The sequence below is a fragment of the Helianthus annuus genome, chromosome 9 (genome assembly GCF_002127325.2).
Source record: "Helianthus annuus cultivar XRQ/B chromosome 9, HanXRQr2.0-SUNRISE, whole genome shotgun sequence".
Taxonomy (NCBI): Eukaryota; Viridiplantae; Streptophyta; class Magnoliopsida; order Asterales; family Asteraceae; genus Helianthus; species Helianthus annuus.
Window position 1 is genome coordinate 97,222,503 of NC_035441.2, and position 6,964 is coordinate 97,229,466.

General features: G+C 37.3%; 1 non-coding gene across 1 annotated transcript; it reads left to right on the forward strand.

Moving 5' to 3' along the window:
* The first annotated feature begins 4,986 nt into the window (after positions 1–4,986).
* TRNAL-UAG lies at positions 4,987–5,066 on the forward strand. The gene has a single exon. It is a non-coding gene; the product is annotated as a tRNA-Leu (tRNA).
* Positions 5,067–6,964: the final 1,898 nt, after the last annotated feature.

A 6,964-nucleotide genomic window follows, 5' to 3' on the forward strand; every position in this document is an offset into this window, starting at 1 on the left:
TTGAACCGGGACAAAATCATAGTTTTAAACTAAGGGTAAAATCATAATTTTTAGCTGGACAAAAAGCCTAATTTTATTCTGAACTGAGGACAAAATCGTAATTTTGAACTCAAATATAAATAACGAAATCCAAAAAAGCAAAAAAATATATTGGTGGCTAACCGCCCAAAGCCACCACTTAGGGCACAGAACTATTGCCCCTCATGCTATTTGTAATATAGAAGATTACAATAGATTTCCTTTAGTTTTAATAGTTACCGTTACATTTTTTTTTTTTGTAAAACTCATTACACTTTAGCTCCTTTAGCATTAACCATGTTAAAATTTTAAGTTAAGTATGACATGTGTCTTGTGCATGAAGCCATGAAGGTAATTTGCTCATTTTATCCATATATTTAAAAAGTTATATTAAATATAAAACATGAAAAATAAATAAAACATATAAACACCTTGTTCTCTCTCTAAATACCATCTCTCTCACTTTTTAATCCCAAACACCCCTAAGTCCCAAATTCTCATCCGATACTTCCAACAAATCATTTACACCCCACTTGTAGTGTGCACATATAATGTATATATGTGTGAGCCCTCGGGGAGCAAAAGTGAAATTGCACTAATTTTAATATTATTTTATTAATTTCGTGAAAGTAACGTTAAAAGTGGGGGACGGTTAATCATGCATCATGTAGTGGCGTTGATAGACTAAAGACAAGGTGCATGCACTAATCGGCCTTTGTCTTAGTTGCTGAGTGTTATGTGCCTTATGTCAAAGGCTTGATGCAAAACTACTATGGAGTCGGGGGTCTCACCGGAAGCAGCCTCTCTATTCCTACGGGGTAGAGATAAGGTTGTCTACATCTTACCTTTCTCAGACCCTACCTTAGCTTTGCTATTGGTGGGATTTACTGAGTATGATGATGATGATAAGTATCAGAGCCATAATATTCACCTAAATCTATGATCTTCAGCAACTACTCATTCGATCGCACACTTATGATCACATATTAATTATTACGAGAGCATAGCGATGGAAGATATATAGAGAGAGAAAGTATTTGAAAGAGAGAGAAACAGTGGAAGAGGAACGCCGGCCATTGCGAGAGTAGAGCGATGGAAGAGGCGCCACCATGGCCTCCGACCGGCCTCTTCAACTCGGTAAACCATTTCGCCGGTGAAGATGATGATAGTGGTGTAGGTTGTTGGTGACAACAGTGACATCGGCGATGACTATTAGGGTTTTCGAGGGAGACGTTGACAAGCGGTGGCGATGGTAATTAGTTAGGGTGTAGATTCACCTTGAATCCAGCCAAATTCATTGGAAGTAGATTCACACCGAACTTATGTCCTAATAATTCTATCTCTCCTTTTTGAAGTACATCGCAAATGTCGGTGGAGTTTCCTTCTCCCGTTTCTACCGTACAAGCTTGACTAAGCTTAGCTAACAGTTGATTAAGTGCTTGATAGAATGTAATATTTATAAAACTTTGAATTCCGCCAGAGTCGAATAACACTTTCGCGTAGATGTTATGAACAGGAAACATACTAGAGATCACGTCGGGAATCAGAGCTGCCTCTTACGCTATAAGTACAAATATTCGTGCGTTCTTCTTAGATCCATCAGTAGTCTTTGTCCTGTTGTCAGGTATTTTTGTCAGCTTTAGGTAATATGGACGAAGCCTTTAAGGGGCACGCGACCCCCCGAACTTATGATCATCCAAGCAATACCTATAATTATTTCATGAAAGACATCATCAAACTATTGTTTTTGTCATCAAACAAATTATTTCATTTGTTTTAGAAAACCATATTAAAACATCTCATTAGGTGGAGGGGTATGGTCTCAAAAAGCCGCGCAGACCAATCAAGTCGCGCGCGAGACCATACTCCTACTACATTAATCTGACAAACCTACAGACCCTGTGTCGACTAAATAGGTAAAACCTAGGTCGCGCGCGAGGCTCAAGCAAGGTTAAAGCTCAGATTCTACACTTAGCATCCTGGATGAAAACCCTCACTTCCTAGACCTTGCGCCGGCTATATGGATGTGCTCCAGAGGCCGCGCGAGGGCAGGAGCGCATGTTCATCCTTGATAACACGAAAGGTACGAGTGGCAGAGAAATGGGCCAATCAGTGTCCAACAGGCTGTATCCTAGCGTGCTCCACGATCAACAATCATGCAGAAGACAAGAAGGTACACAAGGACGCCTACGTGGCACCAATCAGGGGGGCGGCGACACCTGCCCCATGATCTCCACTCACTTGCTGATGTCAGGGAGACAACAAGGACGATAACCAGGACACGTGGCTCCACTCAGGGTGCGCCAACTCCATAAACCTTCTAGAAACACTAACGGTCATGACAAAAGGGACAAGAAGGATATTCCTTGTTGTCGACTCTAGGCCCAAGGCCCATCAGCTCATCTCCTTCTACACTACTCCGGTTATAAATGTACAGGTTAATGATTATTCTGTTCTCTGCTCTCTCACTTTAATCACACACTTATTCCCTCAAAACATATACTTATTCTCACGCCGGAGGTGGTTAAGAGGAGAACCCCCCTATTTTCCTCCTCTTAACGAGCTTAACGTTGTGTAGTGTTTTGCAGGGAGATCTAGGAGCCAGCTCAGGAAAGATTTAGAATATTAACCTTTATGGTTGAAACATAAACCAAACTAATCCTTAAAATTAGTTCCGTGTTTCTTCATTTATAACACATAAACATAAATTAACAAGAAAGGGATTAAAGGTTACCAGTAGCACTAGTCTAGGGATTATGAACAAGAATATGAATGGAGGTTTTCTCTTGTGTTTTGAGGTGCTAGCTCCAAGTTATGCTCTAAGCCTTCTAAAAGAACCTCAAAACATGAAGGTGTGTAGTTTTGTTGAAAAAAAATGGAAGATGGTTTTGTGTGTGTGGGCGTGAGATATGGAGTGAAAAAAAAGGAATTGTGATTATTCAAAATGAGAAGGAAAGAGTGTATGAATAATAGTGAGTCTTGTGAACATCATATTGCAAACCCACGTTCCCAAGACATGCAAAAGGAGTCTTACAAACTACAAAAACATGATGAGGAGTACGGGGGTAGGGTTGCGGCTGAATTAGGAGGAAAGAGAGGGGTAATCAATCATGTGTGGTTTTTGACTATAGTGTTCTACTTAGGTGTTTAGGGTGTAATCAAGGCTAAACAAAACTTAATTGGGGAGGTTTAAGCCTTTTTATAATCTATATATATTAATAAATGAGATGATTTGGGCCATGGTGGAGCCATTTTGCTTATGTGGCATTCATTGGTTTAGTGGAGGTTGATTTTGGGAGAGAATTTGTCTAATTAACTCTACACAAACCAGATTTCACAATACACAAACCAAAAAAAGAAGTGGGACACAGGATCTGGCAATTTTCGGGTCTGATGTACCCGGTTTTTTAACCCGCCTATAAAAACAATCTAGTTAACCTATTTCTCTCATAAGCCTCATTTTCTGTGTCACTGTGTGCAACCTACGAAACCCTAACCCGTCTTCTGCCACCACAGATTCTTCCATAGCATTCTTCTTCATTCAATCGCTCTATTGGAGAAATCAGTCTTCTACGACAACTTACTGTGAGCATCTCTCGATTCTTGGATACAATTCTTCCTCATAGAGTTTCTTTCGAATTGTAGGTGATGTATGTTCTTTACAAAGATTTTATTTTTTTAATTTTTTGGTATGAACAAACAAATCGTCAGATGTATTGGGTTTTTTGAATCCTTTAATAAAATCTCGCTAAATTACTATGTTGCCTATTGATTTTGTTATCATATTGTCTATTTTTCAGATTAGGGTTTTTGAAATCTCTACTAATGAAATCTGCAACTGAGGTGTTACATATCTCCCACAGTTAAATTATGATTTCTCTTTATTTATTAGTTTAGGGTTCTACTTTATCTTATTCAGATTTTGGTTATATATTCTATTAACTCTTTATTTTTCAGATTTGGCTTGGCCGTCATTCAGATCTAAGGTTATTTTAGGGCTTTGGATTCATGCAATGCAGTGCTCATTTGGCTTCTTTAATTTGTTTGATTATACTGTCATTGATATCATAGTGAGTATGCTAAGTGTTAACTTTCATTTTTATAAATATATTACTTATTTGATTTGGGTTTGTTTTGGATGAAACATACTTCTATTACCTTATCGTGATTTATTGGAGAATGATGCAGGCTGTTAGCTTTTATCGGATAGAGAATTCTATGCCATTTGATTTATGTCAAGGTATGATTTTTATTTATGCATCATTCGTCTCTAATTTCATTTATACCATCATTCACCGATTTCATCTTTTTAATCTTGAAGGTTTTGCTTTTATTGATGGTGGTATTTACAAAGGTATGTGATTATGATGTTAAGTTAATGTTAATCATTTCTTGATCTTTCACAATAGTATATTTTCCTTCGGTATAAGTATGTTGGTGTTGATTTTTATACATTGTTTTTCTTGATTGCAGAAATCAAGTTCGTCTACTAGGTATGTTTTTGCTTTTGTGTTTATCTTAATCTAATCTTATATTAGTTGTTTCTATTAGATCCAGTTATAAAATTTGCAGGTATGATGTTTGTGTTCTATATTTATGTGTTCAGCATTTATCCAAGTTATTACTAATGTTTGTTTTTGGTTTTTTTATGGTGAAGATCTGATATAACAATCGAACGATGATTATTCATTCGGCACAACTTTTTTCCATCTTAAATCTAATGAACGTAAGATCTTTAGTGATTTGTGTTTCAGATTCTACGATTCCTTTCTTCATCGATTATGGTTTTTTTTTTCAAAAATCGCGATTAAATGTTTTGAAATCACGATTCCTGATTTAACGTAGCTCCAGGAAATACCGTTTAAATCCCACAGATGTCACTATTTTTTATTAATCTCACTATTTATTAACTTATTGTCATTGTCTCATTTATATTTTTCTAATTTCTTCAAATATTATATACATCTAGACAGTTTGGCCGAGTGGTCTAAGGCGCCAGATTTAGGCTCTGGTCCGAAATGGCGTGGCTTCAAATCCCACAGCTGTCATTATTTTTCATATTCATTGGTTGTTTTTAGTTGTGTTTTATATCAAGTGGGTCAAAATGAAAAAGTTTAGTTGGAAGTTAACTATGGCATTATTGATATATGTGGTTATTATTAGGCATACAAGAAGTAGATTACCACATGATGGCGTTACGATCTTGGTCGCAAGAGGAACTTTGAACTGGTTATCTTGACATTATTGAAGCTTATGCCACATATTTGGTCAATGGTCAAACATTTATTTTCAGTTATATATCCTGGACATGTGTTAATATTTTCATTGAATTGAGGGAGTGTTATGTTTGTAACCATCAAATCTTTTAGCCTATGTGTTTGAATTTATCTTTCACCATTTTTAAAAACTGAATCCGAAGAAAGAGTCACTGTTTGACTACAAAAGGTCAACTGTCGTGCTACCAAAACTATTTGTCAAAGGTCTAAAATAGATCGTTTATAGTGATAACAATAAGTTAAAAAGTAACTTCATGTTAGTTTTATTCATTTTGTTTGGTTGTTTTAGTTCGGGAGTTTTTTTATTAAGTTAGCGCAAGTCATATATAGGTTGTTGTAAGTCATACGTTAGTAACGTTTTAAAGGATAGCCCACAGGTAATGCATTCTCAACTTTGTGTTGTGTAGGATCGTTTGCACGACCAAAACGAGTCGTTCAGAAGAGTTCTAATCAATACGAGAGGCGGAAACAAATGTATCGACTTTGTAACAGCTTGATATACACTCTCAATTGTCTTGTTTATTGATATAGCAACGTTTTACAGCCTGGAAACACTTCGGCAGCACCTCGGCACCGGAATCAGATCGTTTACAAACGAAATGACAGGACAGGTATTTATAGGCACACCATTTCGCGTGGAATGGGCTTCACACGAAATGGAATTTCGTACGAAATGGATTCATCATTTCGTGCGAAATGGCCAACTTCATTTCGTACGAAATGGATATGTTCCATTTCGTGCGAAGTGGCCTCATCCTATATGTTTCTCATTTTCTCGTAAAACGTGCCCTGATCTATCTAATCTATTACAAGACTCGATACAAGACGAAGTCAACAGACATACGCACCAACATGTTGATTTTACACCTTGATTTTGTGAACATGAGAACATTGAGGGTCCATAGCTAATGGAGCGGAAGAGCAGTATACGAGTGAGTTCGAGAAGAGGGTATAGACTTTGAAGATGGAAGTGACTACGCAGAGATCTTTGCGCAGGTTATGAAGTGGGAACAAAATAAAAGTGGGAACAATCCGCTCATCACTTCTTATGTTTCTAAATGTTTCTTTGGATAATCGATTGAGTATCTCAGTGAAGAAACACTGACCTTCACGGTAGTATCCAACTAGGACTTCAACTCTTGGCGATCCGAACTGCTAACTGCAAAACAGAACACCGTTAGGACTCGTTACAGGAATGGGGTTATTCCTGTAACCACCATTCGGCGTGAGAATAAGTCTCGGTTTGGGAGAAAGTATAAGTGAGTAGAGAAGAGAAGGTGAATGAGAACAAGATGAACATACCTTAGATGTTTTCCCTTATTTATAGTTTACCATTAGGGTTTCTCCTAACTTGGGATGGGCTCCGATAAGTTAGGGATTTACACAATGTTCCCAAAAGAAAAGGGGATTTGGTTACGTGATTTATCCATGCAGAATAGAATATTCTGGATTAAATGTTTACAATTAATTATTTATAATAAATCATAGGTAATGACTGGGTCGGGTTGGCCGATTCGGGTCATACCTCGTCATGTCCCCCCAGTCTAAAGTTATGAAATGAAATTCATGAAATCGGACTAAAAAAGGAAAAGTCAAGCCTTCCCCCTTTGAGTATTAGTTTCTCGAGTGGGGTACCTTTGCGTTTTTTGAAAAAAATGGCGGTGATGGGA